General features: G+C 45.2%; 1 long non-coding RNA gene across 2 annotated transcripts in view; it reads right to left on the bottom strand.

Annotated features, from left to right (window-relative positions):
* The window catches only part of LOC139441087 (uncharacterized), a 51,838-nt gene that overhangs the window by 24,544 nt on the left and 1,721 nt on the right, over positions 1-25,573 (bottom strand). For both annotated transcript variants that reach the window (XR_011651482.1, XR_011651481.1), the window contains exons 2-4: positions 21,861-21,986; positions 5,198-5,407; positions 4,102-4,224 (exon numbers count right to left, since the gene is read on the bottom strand). This is a non-coding gene — a long non-coding RNA (uncharacterized lncRNA). The remainder of the gene's footprint in view (positions 1-4,101; positions 4,225-5,197; positions 5,408-21,860; positions 21,987-25,573) is intronic.

The following is a 25,573-nucleotide window of genomic DNA, read 5'->3' on the forward strand; positions in this document are numbered from 1 at the left end:
CTGATTTGTCAGCTCAGGATGATGCCCGTTCCCTCTTCTGGCTCTGTGCCTTGCCCCTATCCTGTCCCAACCCCATGCTTAGAGACATCTTCCCTCAGAGCTCACCCCTAGGCCACAGTGATTGGTAGGATGGTAAGCCCTTGAGCCCAAATAAGCCAATCACGTCTTTCAATCTTTTATCACTGTAATTGGTACAAAGATCCACCCCAACTGGGCCAAAGGCAAGAGGGGCACCCCTCTCAGGTGACGGAGCTGAAGATGGGAGCCTGAGAATCATGGTTGGCCATATCATCCACACCTGGTAGAGACCCACCGAGGGAATGAAGACAATACAGGATATGGCAGATTGTGTTTCCAAAAAATGGCCACAGTAATATCTCCCACCCCACAGGCCTTCCCAGACCTGGCCACTCCCCGTCAATAGATGGAGTCAATCACTGTCCCCATTCCTTGAGACTGGGCAGGCCCTGAAAGGGCAGGGCAGGGCAGAGCGATACCGTCTGATGTCTAAGGTCAGCTTGTACAAGGCAATGCAGCTTTCTCCCGGCTCTCTCTCTGATGCTTGTCCTTGGAATGCAGCCCTCGTGGGATGAGTAACCCCATGGAGAGATTCACAAAGAGAGACACCTGGAGCCCTCAGCCCAGTCGATCTCCCAGCCGACTGCACCACTAGCCAGCCCAATGGAGCCATCCTAGAAGCAGAGCCTCCAGCCCTTAGTTCAGGCCTCCCGCTAACACCCTTGGAGCAGAGAGGAGCCTTCTCACTCTTGGCTAAACCTTGGCCATGTTGCAGATTCATGAGCCTAATAAGTGACGGTTGTTGCTTTATGCTGCTAAGTTTTAGGTTGGCTTATTCTGCAGCAAGACCTAAAGGGTACGCACGAGAAGATGGAGAGGGACACAGTAGCTTTCTGGTGCTTGGTTCCAGGGTCTGTCATCACCTTCTTGAAGTAATGAGAGTCTCACAAAATCCCCTTTCATCTAAGAGCATTGGATTTCTGTCACTTGCTGTTAAAAGAATCCTGATTAACACTAGTGGTAGTGATTAAGGAAGGATTCTGCTCCAATAAGAACATTGCCTGACACCCACAGGTCCTAGGACACCCCTGGGACACTAACTTCTAGATTACTGAATTTCAAGGTGAATACAATTGCCCACCCTCCGGCAAGCCCTCGTCTTTTTAAAAAAAATCTGTAATAATAGAGTTGCTGACTTTAATTTTGTCACATTAGGCCATTAAAAATATGAATTGCTATCTACTTTTACTGTAATATAAGAAAAGATATTTAAACATTAAAAATTTAGGAAGGACATAATCTCAGAGTGAAGAATAGTCCTTTAAATTGAACACATTTGGTGCCATGCAAAATTTACCACATTGACTTTTTCCCGACTTTTCACTAGGGTGTAGTAAAAAGTTTATCAGCGCCAGGTGTTGGTCCTTGATGCTTGGATAATGGAAAGTTAGCTGCTGTGGGGGAGGGGAGCAAAGTAGAATACAGCGCAGGCTGCCCTCCAGGAACTAACTTAACAGAACCCTGGGGCGGTGCATAGGGGGCAGCTGAGCAGGTGTGGCTGGTCTTTCCCTAGCAGTGTTTTGTCAAGAGCTGTCCGTCTCTGGAGAGGCCTAGATGTTAGCTGATGGCCGTGTTTCACAAAGCAGCATTGGATCTAATGGGTAAGTTTGCAAACTGTAGAATCAGAGGAGAGTCAGGTTTAAACTTCAGTGTCAATCACTTTCTCTTTTTTTTAGCTTGGGCAATTTATTTCTCAGTTTCCCTGATTGTTAAACCGAAATGTCTCCGGTTGGCTTCCCCAGAGACAGACCCTGTGGCCAGGATTCAGGTGGAAAGTATGTATCAGGAAGTGGCCCCAGGAGAAACCCACAGGGAAGTGAGACAGTGAGATGGGGAAGGGAAGAGGGCCAAGCTAAAGCACAATCTCCAGCTGAATCTCCTGGGTCATCCGGTTCAGACAGGGGTAAGGACTCCTGGGGAAGGAGGGCTGTAAACCTCCAGGCATTTGCAACAAGGCTCCCAGCAGCCTGAGGTACATTCTGGGACAAAGTAACCAAAGAGACTCAGGAGTGCAGGGAAGGGGTAAAGAAATCCAAGGGGAGGGAGGACACTGACCGCACCAACTAGGGGAAAATAATAGTACCTGCCACCTCTTTTTGTGAATGTGCCAACTCTTGGTCATCACTTAGTCTAAAAAGAAGAAAGAGGAGAAAGAGAAGAAAAAAAAAAAAGAAGAGGATGTGCAGGAGGAGGAGAAGGAAAAGAGGGTGGAGGAGGAGGAAGAAGGGGAGGAGGCGCAGGAGGAGGAGAAGGAAAAGAAGGAGGAGAAGGAGGAAGGGGAGGAGCGCAGGAGGGCTCCGTGGGAGCGCTCACGCCTGTGTGCTTGTCACTCTGAAGGGAAGGAGCAGCACTGGCGAGGCTCAGACTCACTTCTTCGCTCTTCTCGACTGAAACACCAGGCCGAGGTCATACAGCCTGGGCTGCCAGGCCTCCTGTCCTCTCCAGTCCTTTTTTTCAAAGGTGATATAACCATTTTCTTTAGTTATCTAAAGAATGGATTTATAAAGCTAAAAATAATGATGTCCAGAGAGTGCAGAGTCCCATGTAAGTTGGTAACGACAACACTCAAGGTTTGGGCTCCAAAGAGGGCCTGACTGGCAGGTTTTTAAAGTCACAACTAAATAAGAAAAAATTGTAGCATTTGGTTGCCATTTGAAGGAGATTACTTTTTAAAACTATCTAAAATCCATTTGTAGAACACAAAGGATCTTGAGAATATTATGTTAAGTGAAATGGGTCAGATAGAAAAAGCCGAGAACCATATGATTTCACTCATGTAGGATATAAACACTGAAAGCAACAAATGAGCAAAGAATACAAACAAAAACTCAGACACAGACAACAGTACGGCGGTTGCAGAGGGAAGGGGGTGGGAGGTGGGGATAATAAAGGGTACGGGGGTCAAATCTATGGGTGGTGGGCACACAGTATAATATACAGATGATGCATCATAAAACAGTACACTTGAAAATGACATAATTTTATTAACCAATGTCACCCCAATAAATTTAATAGAAAAATAAAATAAATGAAACTCTCCAGTCATGAAGAGAACATTCCTTGCACTGAAAAAAACAAATCTTGAGGGTGCCAATATCTGGCCTTTTTTTTTTTTTTTTTTTTTTGACAGTGTGGGTCACACAGAGAACTTGCTCACAGAATGCTGGCAATCACTTTAAAAGCACAAAGCCCACAGCGTACAGCCTGATATCAGAAGAAAGAAGGATGGGAGGATGCCAGGGGAGGGTAGGAGAGGGTTTCCCACAGCGTATGTTCCACTTAACTATCACTGTGTAATAAATCCTGCCAAAATCACTAGCTTCGAACAACAACCATTCTATTATGCTCCTGAATTCTCTGGATCTGGAATTTGGTAAGGACTGAGTGTGGATGGCTTATCTCTGCTCCATCATGCCAGGGGCCTTAACTGGGAAGAATCGAAAGGTGGCTGGGATTCACTCACTCATATATATGGTGATTGATTCTGGCTGCTGGCTGGGCTGTGGCTGGGCTGTTTGGCCAGAAAACTTGCAAATGATCCTTCTCTCTGGCTGCTTGGGCTTCCTGACAGCATGGTGGCTGCATCCCAAGAGCAATCCTCCCAAGAGAACTAGGTAGTAGAAGCTGTACTGTCTCTTATACCCTAGCCTTGGAAGCCATGCAGTGTCACTGCCAAGGTAGTCATAAGCTTACCCAAATTCAAGGCAAGGGAAATAGATCAAGACTCTTAGTGAGGAGGAGGACAGGGGTTAAAATCACATTTTAAGGAAACAATTTAGGAGATAGTGTGGGAAATTTGAGAGAAAGTATTCTGCTCTAGGTGTCCTATAGATAATCAGACCTGTAGGGAAAAGATTTACAAATTCAAATACTTTGGGGCAAATTCATGACACAATAGCATATTAAAGGCTTTGAAGTGTCTGGCAGCAAATAAACTGTGTACTTTTGCTTAGCACAGCATACCCCACATTTTTTTTTCTTTCTATTTCATACTAGTGCAAAGAACACACTCTCAGTACTGACCTCCCAAGAGTTCGACCCTTTCAGGAAACCCTTCGCCCAAATCGGATTTGGGTGAGTGAGATCAGGCCACGTCTGTGTTTCTCTCCTCAGAATAATACCAGATGAATTGGAGCTCTCTGTGCTCTTTTCAAAAAACAAACAAACAAAAGGTGTTAGTTGTGAACTTATCGCCTCTCAACTCCCAAAGCACCCTTCAATATATGCTCTGCGATAAACAGCAGAATTCTTTCAAGCATTTCTTTTGCAAATTGGGTATGTTGTTAACCAAGTTTTCTCTGTAGAGGGCGCTGGAGGGACACTGAGGAGGAAGAGGCAGTCCTGCCTTTCTGGAGTCAGCCTATAACCAAAATATCCAAAAGCAGGGCTGGCTTCAGGAGCCGTGTGAACCAGCGCCCAGATGACTTCACCATGGAAAACTCTTTCCCTCTATGTTGGTCCATACCAATCGCCCTCCCTCCAGCAACGTCGGGCTCTGCTATTGTAGGGCAGCAAAGTGGCTCCTGCAAACATCTTCCAGTCTCACTAGTTCTGATCGGGTCATATTTCTTTCCCTGAACCAGGCAAGGGGCCAAGATGGTGATTGAGCCAATCATGGCCCAGCCCTGGAACTGAGGGCAGGCGCAGTCCCATCTAAACAGCACGGCTGAGAATAGGGAAGGAGTAGTTTCCTAAGGGAAATCCAGGGTGATACTTTCATGGCGGAATAGAGGCTGAGCAGTTTTTAAAAGCGACATGTGTCCCCTGTAGAGAGGACTCTATGTGTGAAAATAAGACAAAACAGAGTTGGGCATGCTCGTTAGGGCCAAGAATTTGTGGCTTCAGCTCACCTTCCAGAACTTTGGAGAAAGAGATCCACCTTAAGAAAGAAAAAGTGGCACAGTAATGTGTAATATGAGAAAAACACTCCAGAATGCCAGCCATGAAAACCCTAGGACTCCAACGTATTAGCATTGTTTCAGTACGTTGTGAAAAAGTAACTCGTTCCCGAGGCTGCCCCAGCGCATTGGGTGCCTTTGTGCAAAAAAGGCACGGCTGACCCAAGACACTTCCCTGCCAACTGCCAGAAAATAGTTATACCCATCCACATCTAAAATACCTGGCGTCGGATTGGTGCCTCTGCCGATTATGGCTCCTCTGTGCAGGCCACAGCTGGAACAGCAGTATGCAAAACACATGTGCATTCAAATGGTGCAAATGCAAAGGGGCCTGAATAGCATGTCTCCTCCCCAGGCCTCATTTCCCGCTAGGGGCGGTGTACCGGAAGAATGTGAGCTTCCCAACGTGTTTTCTTATTCCACTTCACTCCCTGGACGTGGAGAGAATATAGGCAGAGGGAAAGGAGAGTTACCGATAGCTTCAAATCGGATAAACTGGCTTTCTTTCCAGCTGAGGGCCAGCAGCAACTCCTTCTTCTAACTGCCTATTTGAGAAGGTGGGGCATCAAAGCCTTTGACTGACTGAGGCGGGAGTAATACAAGCCCAGCCCCTGTAAACAGATTTTTCCTGAAAGAACAAGCTCAATAAATCTCCTGCACAAGGGCATCCTCGGCTCAGGCTCCACTGCTACAGAACCCAGCAAAGGTAAGTGGTTTAGGAGGAAAAGTTATTGGAAGAACTACGTCTTAGGCTGAACCCTTACTACGAGGATCATCCTAGATAAGTCACATAGTGTTTCGGGCCCCAGTTTCTTTATGGGTTCATCCATTCATGCATTCAACCAGTAGCCATTGGGCTAATCATGTGACCTACCTGCAAGATAGTTAAGATGCGATGAACTATAAATGTGGAAGCCCACTGCAAACTGTAAAGCCCTAGAATGTTAGGGTTACTTTAAGGGTCTACCCCCACCATCCCTCTCTAGTAGTTAATACCACACACTCTGGGATTCATGTCCCTTTTCTCCTCCTCTGTAAGCTCCCAATGGATGCGGGAGGACTGACTTTTCCTCCACCCTGGCGACCACTCTGTTTCCTCGGATCTAAAATTCCACTGACTTTAACATGCGTCCTCATTTTCTGCACAGTTAAGGAAGAAGAAACCCCTGTCAATCAAACTAGAAGACAATGACTCATTACTTAGAATTTTTAATTTATATTTATCATAGAGTCCTTTTAGATTTATTCTTATATTTTCTCCATCTTATTTCAAATTTTTTGTATGATTTTTTGTAATCATACGTTCAATCCAGTAATGTGTACCCAAGTGCCCAGGCCAGCGCCTACTTACCAGGTGACCTTCAGCAAGTCCATCCTGAATAAATAAATTTGTTTTTATCTCCAAGATTTCTTTGACCTGCTATTTTCTCCTCTGTTCAATAGTTCTGACCTATCAAAGTATATTGTTATTATGTTTTCCAGGCCCCAAGCCACCTGCTTAATAGCCACAAACTGCGTGGTGGGAATACTTGCTTGTCCCTATTATTGGTTTTCTTGGATTTTGCTTAATGTACCCTCAAGAGTGAAGGAAATGAGGTACCCAATGAAGGTGTTTCCCAAATAAATTAAAGCACAGTGCTTTTGAGGAACTCCTGTGTAGCCCTGGAGGCGGGCATTTATATTCCAGCTAAAATATAGGGGCCTTGATTCTGCTGTTATTTACAGATGCTGCTGATTGCTCTTGGACGCAGTGCTCCAGAGTCTACATCGTGCATCTAAGTAGTGCTTTAAAGGAAAGTTTACTCTCAGTCTCACTACCAAGAAGTGTAAATGCGTTTGGTCCATCAATATCGTTTGTTACTCTAAACTCAGCTTATTGAGAGGAAGATGGCACAGATTTAAACCAATATATAGTCCATTCATTGTTCTGTGAGGCTTCCGGGTTTTGACATCTGTCCAGGTCTGTGACTTGATATCAGATAACATATGATAAGGGAAGTCTTTCATTGGTCCTGCTACTATATAGATACCTTGTAGAATAATTTTATTTGGGTATGAAGAATCCAAGGGACCTCTTGCCACATTTATATCCAGATATTCCCCCACATACTTGGCATTTCAAAAAGAGATGATCTTGTCAATTTCCTTGTTTGGATAGTTTACTATTCAGATGTAACCATTAGGGGAAGCTGGGGGAAGGGTACCTGGTACCTCTCTGCACTATTTTTGCAACTTCTTTTTGACTTGTCTTCGTTTAGGCTGCTATGACAAAATACCATCGACGAGGCGGCTGATAAACCACAGAAATTTATTTCTCATAATTCTGGAAGCTGGAAATCTGAGATCAGGTGCCACTATTGGGTTCCAGTGAGAGCCATTCTCTGGATTGTAGCCTCACATGGCAGAAAGAAAGCGAGTTAGCTCTCTGACCTCTTCTTATAAGGCCACTAACCCTGTTTATGAGGGTTCCACCCTCAGGACCTAGCCTGCCTCCAAAAGCCCTCGTAGTGGGAATAATCTCAACATGAGAATAAATGTACACATCAAAATGACCATTTCTACTATTCTGCTAAAGAAAAGTAAGTTACATAATATTAAAATTGAATCTTAGCATGTATTTCCCCAAGGGTTCTGGATCTTTTCATAAGGGACCAGACAGTTATTATTATTCATTCTATAAAGTACCATTTTTATGTTTTTAAGATCAAAATATATCATTCTACAGCTACAGGCAAGTCTATACTATAAATAATTATATCAATTCAGCACATGATATTACTGTAAACATTGAAAGATCTTTTCTAATTTTTGACTGCAGGGTAGATTGCATTTTCCAAACTTTGGTTTTGCACTAGCAAATCCTATCACATAAAAAGTCTCTGGGGTCATTTCTGTATTTGGAACAGTCCCTAGCTTTTGGCCAAGTTCACCTTCCTCTGCCTGGTATCTTGTAATTGTATCGTTCACTTTTTCTTTTTCTACCACACTAATAGGCAATTGCTGATTAGCTAATTAGGCTCAAGCCCAATTCAGTAAATAGATGACATTATTAAGACTGCACTTAGTCAATATATCTCAATGGGAAATATCAGTCCTTTGATGACTGACTGGCTATTAATCTTCAGTCACCACCTGGGTAGCTATCATGTGTCAGATCCTATTCTAGGCACTGAGGACACAAGGACAAAAGGGAAAAGGACAGGGCTCCCTCCCCAAGGAACCCAGAGTCTCCGGAGGAAGACACCAGAATCCAATGTGACCTGCACTATAATTAGGGCAACCGGTTAATTTATCCTCAAGGTGGGACAGTTTGGTCAAAGGCGGTGCTATTAATTTGACACCTAGACATGGCATGTAAAACTAGACTGTTCCTGGTTCTATTGAAATTTTATACAACAAGTTATGGGAACAAAAAGGAAAGAACTGTCTGCAAAAATAAAACAACTGAAATAAAAATTACCACCCATTTCTGGTCCCCTCGTACTTTAAAGCTTTGTTCTGAAAAATCACGTGCAATTAAGTTATTTAACTTGTAAAGAACCTTTATTCAAACAACCATTGTATGAAAGGCGTTTTTAAAAGCAAGGTTGCCCAGTATAATTTTTGAAAGTTGTGTGAGCATTTGGATACATGGAGAAGGTTAAAGATAATTTGTTCCTTGAATAAGTATGCCATAAATATATTCATCTAATACCAAAAGTTAATAAACCAGCTCTAATGGAGTAATTATTTGAAAGCCCCCATCCAAATCTTCCCTTTGTCACCCACTGCTATTCCCAGCACTCTTTAAAACTGCAGCCTGAGCTACAGCAGGTAATTATATATGCTTGTCTGGCTTAAGGAGTAAATTAATTTACATGTAATTTTCCCCAAAGATCTATATGACAGGCAATTCAATTTTACACTTTTTTTTTCAGAATGGCAAAAACTAGCACAAAATACTGACTACTTAAAACTTATTTGCTTAGATGTTTCCAATCCAAAAAGCTAAGTTGTTTTTTCCCCCCCAAAGGGACTTAGAACCCTGTAAACTAAACTTTCTGCATACATCTGTGATGTCTGTGCCTATCAACAAATATGTTTGTTTTCCCAAGTCAGCTGCACGGGACAAGGTGGGCTGCCCATACTCTGTGTACAGAGGGAGCAAAGTCTTGTTTGCCATCCAAACAGGTCACTCCATCAGGCAGGTCAAAACGATGTTTGTTGGTGCCTGAACAGTAGGTGCATTGTGAAAAAATACCTGGGCACCCATTACATGACATTTTGACAGACGTGGGGTGTCCCGGACTGGATGCTGGATCCAGGCTGCTGTGAGGAAGACTGTAGAGAGTTCACATCCTAGCTTTGAGTGCCCCACCCGCATCCAAGTTGCCCTTGTATCTGTGAATTAAGGGTTTGGGGCTGTATGCTCTCTAAGCCCCCTTCCCACCAAAAGAACCCTAGCCCAGTCCACAGCCTTGAGACACATGTCATCACAAGCAATTTTCTTTCCAGAAGAGCTTTCAGGCTTGACTAGATGGCGCAATGTGCCAAAGGGGCCAAGGAAGGTGACAAAGGAGGAGATGCGGTAACCCTGATTTGGGTACCTGAGGCTCTGCCCCCAGCCTGTGAGTCCACCAGGGCTTCTGTGGGATACTTGAAAGCATAAAGATTTATTTACTACTTGTTGCACAAATGAACACAGGGTGAAAGCGATACCTAACATAAGGTAAGACCTTGGAAGTCACCTGAAGTATTGCCTCATTCCCAACAAATGGTAATGCTATTGTTACCCAAATAATCATTATCACCATTAATAATAAACTTGGAGGCAGACCCAGGTTTTGTAAGGTCAGAAGATTTTGCAGTTTTGAGGACCCACTGAAGAAAGAGAACAATTATGAATACAAAATCAGGTGAGAAATGCAAAGACATTGGTTAGGGGCTCTCATAGAGCCTACGGAAGGGCCTCTGCAACTGAGAAGCTTACAGCTTAAGCTCTGTGCTCTTCATGGTAAGTCTGCCCCTGGCGTCTACTAATAGCGTTAGAGTGTAAGCTCCAAAAGGGTGGGGTTTTAGTCTCTTTTCTTTCCTGCTGTTCCCTCCCATGCCCAGACCAGGGCTTGGTACACAGTAGCTGATCACTACGTACTTGTTGCACCAAAGGGTGAAAGTGATACCTAACATTCCCATGGTCAGGAAGTATGCTGAGCACTTTACATGTATGACCGCCTTTGAAACTTACAATGTAATGACGAGATCGCAGTTGCCAACGGTTATTGTTATTTGGTAGCAGTTGGTCGCTGTTGTCAGTGCTTTATAGTACTGATGAGCGTAATTCTGACAGCAGCACTAGGAGCCAGGTGCTCTTATTAAGATCCCCGGTTTGCAGATGAAAAATCTAAGGCAGGCAGAGGTTAAGTCACTTGCCAATGATCACACAGCTAGAAACAGCAGAGCTGGTTTTCAAAGGCGGTTATTCTGGCTTCAGAATCTGTGCTACAGTATTACACTACTGCCTCCCAAACAAGGATGAGAGATCCAGTGACCAGCAGTATTTAAAATAGGCCAGCTTTAGTTCACGCCTGGAGTCAGCCCAAGCCTCTTGCATTTACCTATGGTGTACAATCCTGAAATACCACAAATATTGACTACTTACTAGCAAATGTGTCTTAGCCTTGGTCTTTATTAGAACCCAGACTGTGGTTGAAACATAAGAGAAAAGAAAGCTGAAGTTGCACGGTAAACCAATCTGAAAAGGGGAAAAAAAGTTGGGCATTGTTTCATTTAAAAGGTGGTAATTTCCAGAGCTCAGGGGAGCCACCTTAATCACTGCCTCCCCTCACCATCCCCTGCTGTCGGCCCAGCCGCAGGCCTGGTCTAAGGAGAGGCCCTTTCTCCCATTGTGGCTACTTGACATAAATATAGTTTAATAGACGATTCAAGTATACTTAGATTGTGTTCCACGACTTCCACCACCATCAAAGAATAAAAAATAGAAAAATCTTGCTCTGATAACATCAAGGAATTTGGATGCAAAACCATTTGTAAGGGAAATGACTGAGCCATCCCTCCTGGGAGTGTCATTCATTTCCTCGTGTCCTTGGGAAAGTTATTTAATCTTTTTTGAGCCTTTACTGTGTTCCCACTGAAAATTAAATCAGAATAATGACTCTGGGCCGGGTGACTTCTCTTTGCTCCAGTAATCTCCCCTCTACCCTTCTGCATCCTGCTGTGGTCCAGGCTGCCCTCTTTAGTCAATTTGGAGCCTCAGCAGGAGACTGGAGGGCGGGTGCAGAGGAGATAAGGTCAGGGTGTTTGTTCTTCCTCCTCACAAGCAAGGTTGACACAGACTGGCTGCTGCAGCTTTTGGAAGACAGCACCTCCTGCCACCACCACCACCACCTTCCTCCAGGCCTGGGGGCAGTAACCGCCCCCACCGGGTAGGAACCTTGGGGATGCTGCATCTTCCCATGTAGCTTCCCACCTTTCTCACAACTTCCAAAACCTTTTCAAATTACTCCATCTGACTGTGCAGATATTTTACTAGCAGGCTCCCTGACTAATGCAGATATTTTACTAGCTAGGACATTGTGAGAATTAGGGAGAAAGGGAATTTGGTAGTTCAGGGCTTCAAAAGAGTATTCCAAGACCTAAGGCAGAAGCTTCATAGCCTTTTGTGACCTAGCTTGACAAGTCACATAATGTCACTTCTACCCCCATTCAAAAGTGAGACATACATGAAGGAACACAGGTCTGACACCTTGATGGGAGAAGTATCAAAGAATTTGCAGCTGTGTTTGAAAACCACCACCACAGTGGAACACAGATTCAGCCCCAGCCAAGATGCCAGACATGAGTGGCACCATCTTGGATGCTCCAGACCAGTCCATCCACCAGCGGAGCGACCGCAACTGACACCCCACGGATCAAAAACATCACCCAGCCTAGTCTTGCTCAAATTCCTGACCCACTGAATCTGTGACATATAATAAAATGGCAGTTGTTTTAAGTGACTAAATATTGAGGTAGTTTGTTATGCAGCAATAGTAACTGGATGGGGCACATGCCTTTATTTCATGGAATCCTTATGGCAGCCACTATTGTTTCCAGATTAGGAAACCAGGGGAGACGTTAAATAATTTCATTGGCACTGCCTAGCTAACAACTGGGGCAAGCAATCTTCGCTCCTTCTACTGTCTCAGACTGCTTCTAGAGGGTGAGAAAAAACTTGGATAAAACAATTGTAGATTACTGCAGATGCCCTAGAATGCGTCCCTCGTGCTTTTGTCCGGGTCAGGCCTGTTCCAAGATTACTAATTACACAAACCAATACCTCTCCCCAAGTTTCGAGGGCTAGCCTCTGGTAGTCATCACTATGTCTTCAGCCTCAGAAAGGTCTTGGGGACATAGACCTTGCTTGTTTATTTGTTATTTATACCTCTCTGGGTGTCAGGAAGGACAGGAAGCAGCTGGAGAGAGCAAGAGGTTTATTGTCACCAGCTACGATGTCACCCTGGTAAATGAAGTCTCCTTTTCTGCCCTCCCACAGGCTGACTTCCCATCTCAGTGAAAGGCAGTCCCATCCTTCCTCGCAGCCATTGTCAGCTCCAGCCAATCCCTCAGAAAATCCTGTTGCCTCTATTTTGAAAATCCTTCCATACTTCAGCCACTTCCCACCGTCTCCCTCACGGACTGGCAGGACCAAGCCACTGTTACTGCTTATCTGGGTTTTACTGCTTATCAGCGGTCTCCCTGCTGTCTCGGCTCCTCACAGTAACAAGTGACCCTTATAAAATCCATGCATGAATGTGCCCCTCCCCTGCTTGACAGCCTCCGACGGCTTCCTTCCCCCACTCAGAAGAAATTCCAGTGTCCTTGCCATGATCTAGAAGACCCTAAGGATCGGTCCCCAAAGCTCTGTGACCTAACCCCCACTGTGCTCCCTCCCGTTCACTCCCCTTCAGCCACAGCAGTATCCCTTCTGGCCCAGCAATGCCTCTCCTTGAGTCCCTTGCTCTCGCTGTTCCCTCTGCCTAGAAGGTTCTCTCCCAGACCTTCCCATGGGAATGAGTTCCATTGTTCCCCTTGGGTCTTTGGGACAGATGCCACTATTCCTGAGAGGCCATCCCTGGCTACCCTAGGTAACCAGCCCCCACCTCCTCCCCTCCTTCTCCTTTATCTTTCTATGTGGCCCTTACCCCCATTTACAATCTATGTCTGGTCTTCCCCTCCGGTGTGGAAGTCCTATGAGGGCAGAGATTTTGTCTGTTTTGCTCACTGCTTTGTTCTCACACCTAGCTCAGGGTTTGTGTAATCAGCACTCGATAATTATCAAACGTTGAATGAATTGAGTCACAGACTCTTGAAAATCTGATGACAGCAAAGATCGTCTCCTCAGATAAATGCCCAGACACAAACAGTTTTGCAGACAATTTGGTGGGGGGGGTCCCCAGGTCCCCAGAATCCATGCAGGTTAAGAACCTCTGCTTTAGAGTGACAGTATTTTAAACCAGGAGCTGTAACCTTCGACTTCTAGGGAACTGGATGTCTATCTCCAGTTAGACTCTAGTTAGACATAGTCACTAGCTAGATTGTTCATACATTGACTCGAACAGTATTTACGGAGTGCCAGCTGTGTGTCAAGTTCTGTGCTGATTCCTGGGGGAATAGATGTGCCTGTCCCAAAGGCATGCAGTGCAGGGAAAGACTGCCAGGACATTCCAACAACAGAGTGTTGTACACGATACAGTGATGGCAGGAGAGAGGCCATGATTAACTTCCTAGTTGAGGCTAGGAAGAGCTCGTACAGAAGGACAGGTCTGAACTGGATCTTGAAGCATGAAGTGGGTTGTCTAGCAGAGACCAGGGAGAAAAGGCAACCCAGACAGAGGGCCAACAAGCACCAGAGCATCTACAAAGAAAAAGCTACACATTTGGTTAAAAATCTGACTTCAACAAAACCATCTTAGTTTAAGTTCCCCTAGAAGCAGACGTGAGGCAAGGCTTTAGCATAAGCAGTTTATTCTGGGATCTGAAGGGAAGATGAGAATTGGGAAGTGATGAAGGGGAGCAAAGGCAGCCAATAAATAAAGTTCTAGACTCTGGGTCCCTGGGTCCCTAAGGGAAGCTCAGAGAAATGGTGTGGAACATATGCCTCAGAAACCTCCCACCCCAGGGGTCCGGAAGCTGGGGTGCGTATACACTGACCCCTCAGAGCCTTCGTGGAGGGCTGCATCTGGTTTGCAGCTCAGTCTTCCTCCCACATGTATACCGATCTGGTCCTCAGTCCACCTTCCCTTCAAACCAATCAGGATGGCAAAGGGAGGCACGATGGGGCTGGGGGTGGGGTCCAACTCATTCTCCCTCCATCCCCACCCCACAATGATGAAGGGGTGTGACAGATGTGGGGGAGGCAACCTCGATATCCAGCACACCCTTCCTGTCACACAAACTCATCCTTCAACAAGCCCCGGTTCGGGAAGATCTAAGGGACCGTGGTACATTTTCATAGTTGCAGTTGGTTGCCCATCTAGGCCACGTTTGTGAAGATGACAAAGCTCCTGGTTCATCCAGTCTTCCATCTCTACTCTGCCATATTTCACCAGCTGCTGATTGCTGGAGGCTGCCTACCTCCCACAGATTTCAGTTCTCTGGCTTTGAGTTTCAACATCTGCCTCAACCCATTTTAGGTAACCTGACTCTTTCCCAAGAAAAGAAGGAGGGAGTCGGGGAGATTGGAACGTGACTATTGGGGTGATGATGGGCCTTAGGGGGAGAGCACAGATCCTTCCCTGTGAGGCTAATTGGGAGGATAATAAAGCAAAGGGGTCCCCTCCCCCAGTGAAGGTCACCTTGTATAAAAGGACAATTGTTCCTCAGTAGCTTTCAAAGATTTCCCTCTGATGCTATCTGGCTGAAAGAAAACACGAGCCTGCTTGATGGGCTCTGGAGTACTTTTCAGTTCAGCGGCTCTGATCAGTCCAGAAGGGTGAGGTCTTAAGCAAAATGGAAAATTTCTCTGGGTTGAGACATCAAATGAAAAGAAAATGGTGTTCTGTGCTGTGAATACCAGGGGTGAAGATCAGGAGACCTAATATTTATTCCACTTTCCCCTGCCTTCAGAAGGCAGTGTGGAGAGAGAGAGCTCCATGCTGACACCTAGGGGTGTGGCCCTGGACAGGGAAGGGATAGAGAGTGACAGGCAAACAGTGTCAGAATGAATTCTTGTAAAGATTCAAGTGGAACCTTTGGGGCTGCATTCTGGCCTGGAGCTATTTACCATCCCTGAGCCTACGTCAAACGGCACAAATACGGTAACTACTTTCTCGGAATTCACCGTCCTAATAGAGATGGATTTTTAGTGCTGACTCTCCTAGTTTTGAAAGGGCTCTTTGCTAAGATACATTGCAAAAAGTCTTACAAAGGCAACTTTCCCCAGAACACCGATGCCAGGAAGACATCCCCTCCAGACCGATGATGTCATAGTCTTCACGGGTGGGGCTTGGACTTGGGTAGTTTTTTAAGTTCCCCAGATGATCTTAATGGGGAGCCAGAGTTGAGGACCCCTGTGTGAGGTCATCTGACCCCTACTGTTTCTATGGGAGTGACCCTCCCCAATTCCCCATGGTTGTAGTGCACCTGCTATTGTCAGTGGGGAGAGGGGACAGGCAATGGGCTTATGCTACACTATTGGGCCCCCTGCCCAGGAATTTGGGTAATGGATGCAAGTTCCACCTCAGTCTGGCTGCCCTTGTTACTCAGGAGATAAGTAGTGGGGGACTTCTGGCCAGCACTTCCCCCAAGTAGACCAGGAACAGAGAAAGCTGGTCTCCTGCAGGAAGGAGGAGAAGCACCACAGTACCTGGCACTTGGGGCTCCCAGGTCTCCCATCTTGAGGCTGTACCTGGGCAGAGTGAGAGAGAGCCTTGGTAACCATTGCCTTTGTCTCTTGGAAGACGGTCAGCTTCCAGGTTGGGGCTTTATGCAACTGTCCCCTGTAACCTGGAAGGTCTCATGTAACCAATAAACCTTGAATACAGTCCAACTTTTTAGGAAAAACCTCTAAAACTAAGGTTTAACACAGCACTTCTATTTCACCAGCTACTGGCCTGCTTCCACAGCCATCCTTCACTGTTGAAATCATAAAAGTGAGAAGACGCTTCACAAATTCAAGGATGAGGACTTCTGGGTTCTCAAATTGGTTCTGTTTGTAGAGAAATCACCAGCCTTGAATTTCTGCAGCTGTGGCTTTTAAACCTGGGCTCTCTGCTGATTTGGGGGTTGTAATTGCTTGTCTTGTTTTCCCCTCTACAGAATGGAACTAAGAGCACCCATAAGATCAGATCGCTTTGAGGAGTGCACTGTAAAAGGGTTATGAATCACGATACAGATGTAGAAATGCCTCTTATGCATGAGTCACTGTAGAATAGTGAAAGAGAGGCCTTTGGAGAAGGTTTGTTGAAATTTCAGCCTGTCTACCAAAACGAACCGCGGGATCTCAGGCAAGTTACAGAACTACTCAGAGCCTCAGATTCCTCATTGCAGATACTGGCTAATGATGCCCATTTGCAGAACTTCCGTGGGAAGTGAATGAGATGATGTGTGAAGGCACTGATAGCAGGCGTGCCTGGTTTCATGGAACTTCGCTCCACAGAGGTTGAGTTTTTTGCAAACTGTAGGCAAGACCAGCGTAAAGAGTACGGCTCACTGTGTTGTGATTCTCACTCTGTTGCAGTGGTCTGGGACCCAGCCCACAGTGGCTCCGAGGTATGCCTGTATATGGTAGCTGCTCAGAGGCACTGTGGCCCTTCCCTCCATGACCTCACTCCTCACCGAAGGTAGATTAGTTAGGATGCGACCCTCTTTCCCTCCCCAAATAACAAGGTTAAAATCAGATAAAGGATTCCTTCTCTCGTGTGTAACAAGCTGAGTGTGAGGAGTCCAGGCGATAGGATAGTTCTATGGTGTTGGACACTCGGCTCTCTCTGTGTTGCCCTGACATCCTCAACATGCAGCTCCTATCTTACAGTTCAAGAGGGTGGTTTCTAGGAAGGAGAGAGGGGGAACGGAGAGCAAGCTTCTCCCATCTCAGGGCATGATCTGGAAGTTCTACTCGTATTCCATTTGGCTGAATGTGAGCTAGGATGCAACTCCAGGGCTCCACTTCCGGGGCTGACATCCCAGTTCTACCACTTACTTTCTCTGTGATCTTGGCCAAGTCACTTAATATCTTTGTGCCTCTGTTTCTTTTCTTTTTTAAATCCTCAACCAAGGATATATTTATTGATTTTTGAGAGAGAGGAGAGGGGAGAGAGAGAAACGTCAGTGTGAAAGAGAAACATCCATCAGTTGCCTCTAGTAGGCGCCCCAACCAGGGATCAAACCCACAACCTTTTGGTGTATGGGACGACGCTCCAAGCAATTGAGCCATCTGGCCAGGGCTGTGCCTCTGTTTCTTAATACTTCCTGAAGTGACTGTGAACATTAAATGGATTAATATACCCAAAGCACTTAGAATAGTTACCTGGCACACACGAGTGAAAGCTATTATTATTTTTATTTATTTAGCCAAATGGCCTCACTTAACTGCGAGGGAGGCTGGGAAAAGTCCTTAAGCAGATGTGTCCACCTGAAAGCTTAGAGTTCCACTGTTAAAGGAAGGAGAGGACAGGGGATATTCAAAACCAAGTGTCTGTCATGTTAGACCTGCTAAAATAAACTAAAAAGACTGCTGGAGAGGATTTCAATCTCTAATTTGGGTCTAACAAAACCCATGTGAAGCCCTCCTTGTGTGATGGAGTGGAGGCGATCATTCCTAGAGATGGAGACAGTAGTGAAAATAATAATGTGTGAAACTCTGACCCACGCCGTGTCTCCATGGTCCATGTGACCTGTTCTGAGGTCCCACGATACTCGGGTTGTACGAAAAGCACCATTTCTTTTTATCCCGTTCTCCCCCCAGATTTTGTTGAGTGCTTTTCATCTGCCAGGCTAGGTGTCCGTGGTGAATTCCATCCTTGGAGTGCCACAGTTCTCTCAAACTTATGACACTACCCACGAGGCTCTGGCAGGCATGGCGCCAGGACTGCGGGCTCTGAAAAGCATAGATCCCATTAAGGCAGCGCACCTGCTCCTTCTCCATCAGCCTCCACCTCTGAGTGCGCCAGGAGATCCAACTGGCTTTTCTGGTTACAGATTCACCATATCAAGGGAAGGGATAGGAACCGGAGTGAAATCTGTCATCCAACACCAAACCAGATGCTAATATGACTTCAGCTTATGTAAAGGAGGCTGTGCTACGCAGGCTCAGAACCTACCCCCGGACACCCAATGCAAGCACATGCTGCAGCCAAAGACCTTTGAGCAAAGCAGAGCTGAACAGGGGAATGAAAAAACAAATAAATGCGGTGGTGAATTTTTGGCCTTGTAAATAACCAGGCAATAGAATTTCCTGAGCAAGCCCATATTATATTTCGCCTTTTGATTGTTTGCCAGCAGCTCTTCAAGAATGCATACTGAAATGTATCCTTTTGTACAAATTTGGTGCTTTATTGGAGTTTCTTGGAGATGACTATTTGGATAAAGATCCTAATCCCCTTTAAATTTCTCAGCCCCATCATCTCTCCTCAATCAAATTCATCTGTAAACAATCCCTCCAGTGGATTCTTTCTAAAGCAAAAGTACCCGGTAAGCAACTATCCACTCCTTAAATTTTGCTTAATATGTTCCTCTCAGAGAATCTTCTGGTGAGACACTTGATGGGTATTATCATTCTGCTTTTCGTCTCCGCTGCCTATTTTCCCGTGTGTGCTTCTGATCTCATCTTGGGAAATTCTTGGTGGCTCTTTGGCTGTAGTCAGCCTTGGAAGGTACTCGGAAGCTCATCCAGTACCTTGGGCAGAGGAACTCACAAGTGGGTGCCTAATTAACACTAATGAATAAAAGTTGGCATTGGGGCCTTCCAATTCACCTCTGTTTCAAATTGTTACCAGAGCCTAGAATTTTTTCAGTCCTACAGATAAAGCCTGTCGTTTTGGCCCATGACCTCAACAAAGTACCGTTAACAAGCATGAGGTATTTTTAGCAGTAGTGCCTTCCGACTCCCTGCCGCTCTGTGCACCTGCTGGGGAGACTCCCACAAACTCTGTGGATCTCCTCTCTGAAACCAGTAACCGTGCCACTCGGGCCTCATCCTCAGATACAGCCCATTCATGGGTTTCTGTCTGCTTGTAATTTATCTCAATCGCTTCCTTGTTTGAATGTGATAAGTGGATCCAGGCAAGATGAGCTGCAGGAAAACATGCCCGCCCCTCGACAAACCTGCTATTTTCCACTCTGCAACCCGGCGTGGGGGTCCTCTAAGCCACCCTATGGGGGAAAGTTCATGGGTGCCTCCCCGCCTCCCAGTCCTCTTACTGACCTTTGGTTTTATAGAATACTGTATACATCATTAATTTAATTTTCTACCGGCTTGTAAAAGTAATTGCTGAAAAACGTAAAACATGTAAGACCAAGAGAGCTTCTAGTAGTCCCTGACCTTGACTTTATTCACCCCCTGAGAAAATGCACATGGACACACACACACACATGCACCCCTCCTCCTCTGCACATCTCTAACAGGGGGAGGTGTGGTGTAACCTCAAGCTTCATAAATGCTCATTGATGAAATTTCTCCATATCTTCCCCTTTGTCAAGCACAGCTTAATAAATGTTTATTAACTAAGTGGAGAAGGAGCGGTGTGGGTCCATTGTTCTCTTTGCTGGAAGGCAAGGAAGGCTGGAATTCCCTCTAGCCACATCTCTCGGCAAACACACCGGTCCAGTGGTTCCTGATGTAGAGGAGGCTTCTGTCCCTTCTCCTGAAATTTCATCCTCTACTTCTTTGCTTAGTGAACCTTGAATGGCCCTTGAAAACACTTTAAATGTCTTCTCCTAGTGGACACTACCCCTGGGCCTGCTTACCACCCTCCCCCTGTATGGGTACCATCCCTGGCCTGGCAGGGACCCCACCCATCATTGATCTACTGGTCTCACACCCACACAATTGATGACACAGTCATTAAGGGAAGAGACGGTATCTCACTGAGCTGTGCACTACTGGAGTGTATGGCCCATTGTGGGTATTAAATGTTTCTTGAGCGAATGAACACAGCTAAGAACTTTGGGGAGTCAATCTTCCTCACTGAGATGCCTGAGATTTTTTTTTTTTTTTTTTACCTTTTTCACCCAGACCCCCAACCACTGCCCCTGCCTGAGATTTTTTTTAAAAAAACAGTGACTTAATGGAATTATTTAGAATTAAGGCAGTGCTTGACACAAAATGGGCCAATAATAAAGTACTATTTAGTTGTTGTTATGATTATTATTGTATCTTCCAAGAACCCCTGAAGTCTAAATAAGCTCATTCTGTATTTTCTCAGAATCACCTTCCTTGGCTTCAGAAAACCCTCTTTTGCCCTCAGTACCATCTCATTCATTTCACATTTTACTCACCACTCTCCTTGGTGTTTCCTCCAGCTCCTCCGCTCTTGGAGTCACCTTTCCACCCAGGCAGCTAAGGGGGCCTCCAAGGGGGAAGACTGAGAGGCTGGGAGGGAGAAGAGGGCCTTTCCCTTTGCCTGACTCTGAGGGTGCCACCTGAGGGTTCTCAGATATGTTTTGTTCAGCCCACAAATGTGGCACAGTGTTTTAAAAGAATGGACATTAGTTGATTCTTACATAGTAACAACCAGGTGATGCAGAAACCAGCCAGCCCCTTTAGAGCATTAGTGCTCTCGTTTGCCACAGACTCCACCACTCCCTATTACCCCTCCACAACTGAATTGAATGTTGGGGGCTGATTTCATAACATTCCCAGATTCTCAGATGTTGGTTTATGGTAAAAGGAGAGTGAAATATTTCTGGTCCTTCTGTCTCAAACTAAAGCAGCAAATGAAAGTACTATCTAGGAGGTCATATATTTCAAGAAATATGGGAGTAAATGTACTCTTTTATGTGAGTTCAGACCTTCCTATCAAGCAATAGTTAAGCACATGTGTGTCCCGTTCAGAAGAACACAATCGAAGAAGCCATTCCGAAACAAATCGAACCTGATTCCCTTACTTGTTTTATCTTATCGGCCTAATCCCAGAGGATTTAAGACCTCTGGCCACATTGACAGAGCCTCCTGGAACCCAAACCCAGAGGTGACATTGATGGACGGATTTGGGCCCCATCTCCACCTATTTCCGAATTGAAGACAGACCAGACTGACTGGTAGCTTTCGGCCCTGGAGTAGCAAGAACAGCCTTACTTCCCAGCCAAGCCTCTGCTTTCTCTACAGGACACATTAATAATAGGAGGAGGGGTGGCAGGACACTTCAGGGAGGATCAGCCTCAAAATCAAATGGGCCTGTAGAATCTGAACTGCAACTGGAATTTGAGAACTTTACCTTTAATCAACCACAAATAATTATTTGTATTTCCTTAACTTTTTAAAAAGATTTTATTTCTTTTTAGAGAGAAGGGAAGAGAGGGAGAAAGAGAGCGAGAAAAACATCGATGTAAGAGAGAAGCATCTATCGGTTGCCTCTCCTACATGCCCCGACCGGTGACTGAACTCACAACCCAAGCATGTGCCCTGACCGGGAATCAAACCAGTGACCTTTTGCTTTGTGGGATGATGCTCAACCAACTGAGCCTCACCGGTCAGGGCTATTTTCTTAATGTTTGAAATAATTTCAGACTAACAACAATGTTGCTAATAAATAAATAAAGATTTTCCAGCAAACTTTCACCAGATTCCCCAAATGTTAAATAATATTTTTCATAATAAGAGTACGAGGACTGAAATCATAGAATTAGCATTGATGTGATGCTAATACCTAGTCTACACAACTCATTCAGATTTCACCAATTACTCACTATTGTTCTTTTTCTGACCCAGGGTCCAATCTGGGATTTCACATTGCATTTAACTGTCAGGTCTCCTTCGTCTCTTTCAGTGTGAACAGTTCCTCCGATGCTTCTTTCTCTTTTATGACCTTGACTCTGTTAAAGAACAAAATCCAAGTGAGTCACAGATTGTGCAGCCACTATGGAAAACAGTATGGAGGGGCCTCAAAAAATTAAAATAGAAACTGCCTGTGGTTCAGTGAGTCCACTTCTAGATGTATATCTAGATCCAAGAGACCCAAAACACTAATTCGAAAGAATATATGCATCCTTGTATTCATTGCAGCATTATTTACAATTGCCAGTATGTGAAAGCGACCCAAGCGTCCATCAACAGACCAGTGTGGCTCAGTTGGATGGGCTTTGTCCCACAAAGCAAAGGTTCACAGGTTCAATTCCCAGTCAAGGCATAAGCCTGGGTTTCAGGTTGGGGCACATGGGAGAGGCAACCGATTGATGTTTCTCTCCCTCTCTTTCTCCCTCCCTCCCTCCCCCTCAATCTAAAAATTAAATAAATAAATAAATAAAATAGACGAGTGGATAAAAAGTTGTGGTACATATACAATGGGATATCACTTGGCCATAAAAAAGAATGAAATCTTACTATTTGCAACAGCATGGATGGACTTAGAGGGTGCTAGGCTAAGTGAAATAAATTAGTCAGAGGAAGACAAATACCAGAGGATTTCGCTTATATGTGGAATCTAAACAACAAAATAAACGAACAAACAAAATTGAAACCGGCTCACAGACACAGAGAGCAGACTGATTGCCAGAAGGTAGGGGGGTTGGGAGACTGGATGTAAAAGGTGAAGGGATTAAGAAGTACAAATTGGTAGTTCCGAAATAGTCACAGGATGTACAGCATAGGGGATATAGTCAATAATATTGTAATGACTACCTGTGGTGCCAGGAGGACACTGGAAATATTGGGGGAGACACATTGGGAAGCATATGACTGTCGTCGAACCACTATGCTGTACACCCAAAACGAGTACAAAATAATATTGAAAAAGAAAAACTCAATGTAGTACATTTGGAGATCTAATTGGGCTTACGAAGCGATGAATGAATGAATTGGGCAGCATTCTCATGTCGCAACTAGAGGGGTGCTTAGAGGAGCTGCACACAATGGAAGGTTTTTCTGGGCAGAAAGAGAGTGGGACAAGAAAGTGAAAAGAGTGGGTTATTTCAGGCAGAGCCACCTTCCTTGAGGAGAAGGCAGGAGGTTTTATCAGGCAGATTATCTCTCCAGTGCTGACCAGGAAATTCCAGACTGATTGGTTTAAAATTCCACTCCGTGGAGAGACTCTAAATGCACTTACGCTAGGAATTAAGTCTTGGTGGGGCTTAGTAAGAGTGATTCCATTTTGAGTCTGTTGTTTCTTTTTAACAGCTCTTAATAAAATGTCCCTTAGTTTTGGTCCATCTGTTCTTGCCTGGTGATTAAATTCAGGTTATTCATTTTGGTACGAACGCCACGGAAATGATGCTGCGTCTTTCTCAATGTATCGTAGCAGGAGGTACGTGTTATTAACCCTGATGTCTGGTGGTGGCTCAGGAGCTGCTCCACTGCCAAGTTACTTATGAATTAGGAAGGGGAAAGAGTGTCTTCTGGGGAAATACTTTGAGATGAGATAAACACCCCTTTTCTCACCATGCTTTCACCCACTACTTCTAACATCCACTGATGATTCCTGCCTGAAACAACCATAATTCATTTTAAATTGGAATAATAATAAAGAGAAATGGTCATAGGCTAATCTATGAACAGTACTTCATAAATGAGAGTGTCCCTTCATCTTCTCTTTTTCAGATAGCAGGTGGAGTTCCCAAGGTGCCCACTTGCTTCACTGAGTTATTCATGAGCCCGGGACCCCCACTGAACAATCTGGGTTCCACGAGCCCCTGAGAGTGCTATTTGTCCGAACGTCTGCTTGACGGGTGCTGTGGCCTTGTGGAAACCATCTTTCAGACTCTGTATAAACCCTCAAGCCTTCACGCCACACATCACCCTCATGCCATGCAAACAGATCTCAGGCTCCTCTGTACCCATCTGCACACGGCCTGCTCATCCTGGCACTTGCGGTGTCACTTGGGCTGTCCCTGTGAGGTGTGGTGCCGTCCCACCTGCCCACCTCCTCGATCATCTTCACAGGTTAGATACTTCCCACAAGTTTCAGCTCAAAGCTCTGTTCTGCATGACGTCTTTTTGGGGAGGGCAGGGTCTGCCTTTTCTTCCTTTGATATTTTTCTGCACTTAACAATGAAGCTTGGGTCCCAGCACTCCCTAATGGTGATGGTGGGGTTCAGAAAACATAGTTTCCCCAGAAATAGTGAAGATAGGTGCAGGAAATTAACCAATTCTGAAGAAAAGAACCAGCTTTATGGAAATCCAGGGGGAATCACAGAAAAAAGTGACTTTTGAAATGGCCTTGAAGGGGGCAAATTGGAGCTGTGGGTGAAGGTAGGAGGCTGTCTAGATTGAGCAAAGTTGGTTGTAAAGTGGTCATACCTGCAGAGACACGTGACGAGATATTTGGGGCGGGCCCGGGAAGCATTCTAGACTGGTTGGGTAAAGGGCTGGGAGGAGACTCAACCACTTCATAGAGGCTTTTACACTGTGTGGAGTGGGGTGTTAGCCCCAATTTGAGCCTGGGGCTTCAGGACAATAATACTTGCAGGAACACGGTGGGTAGATTGGATAAATATGTTGTAGGAGGAATGGACACCCAGTGTTCCAGGCAGAAGGTGAGCACCTGAATTTAGGCAGTAGTTGGAAAGGAGCAGACTACCTGTGAACAACCAGTGTACCACAGCTGCTTTGTAATTCTGAAATCTGAAAACCAAGAGCTTCCTCTCAAGTTTGCAGACAATTTATTTGGTACAAAACCCTGACTTAAACAGATACAAAGCTGTTTGTTGTCTTTATTTAGCCCACTGCATGAATTAAAAAGTGGCCACATTTCTTTTCTGCTTCTCCCATCCGGCGGTAGTTCCTATTCCTCCTGTTTGAACCTAGGCTGCCCTTGTCCCTGGCTTTGACCAACAGAATGTGGCAGAAATGATGCCGTGTATCTTTCAAGACTGGATCTTAGGAGAGCTGCAGCTTCTGCTCCTGCCCCTCTTGGGAGCCAGTTAGCATGTGGAAGTACAACTACGGTGAGCCCACCATGCTGAGTTAAAGCCCAAGCTTCGTGGATGGAGACAGGCTAGGTGGGAGAGCACTGACATGCCGCAATGTGAGTGAACAGAATGTGAGGGAAGCCCTTTCGCATTTTCTAGCCCTGCCCATTTGAAAGCAGCTAAGTGAATGATTCCAACCCACACCACGTGGAGCAGAAGAGCTGCTAGCCAAACCCTGCCCAAATTCCTGAGCCACAGACTCATGAACAGATAAGATGGTTGTCATTTTACACCACTAATGTTTGAGGAGCGTTTATTACATTGCAACAGGTAACTCGCACACTTAAGCATCATTCATATATTTTCACTGCACAAAATCAGTATATTTAATTAAAGGGCCACTCCAGACTTCACTAAGGGTGTTATGAAGTGCATGGCAAATGCACATTTTACCTTTCTAAAATAAAAGAAATCTGAATTTTAAAATCCATCTGGCTGCAAGGGTTTTTTGAGAAGGAACTGTCCTTTGTATTACAGAAATAGAGTTGTCTAGAGTT

This window comes from Desmodus rotundus, chromosome 8, assembly GCF_022682495.2.
Source record: "Desmodus rotundus isolate HL8 chromosome 8, HLdesRot8A.1, whole genome shotgun sequence".
In the NCBI taxonomy this organism is placed as follows: domain Eukaryota; kingdom Metazoa; phylum Chordata; class Mammalia; order Chiroptera; family Phyllostomidae; genus Desmodus; species Desmodus rotundus.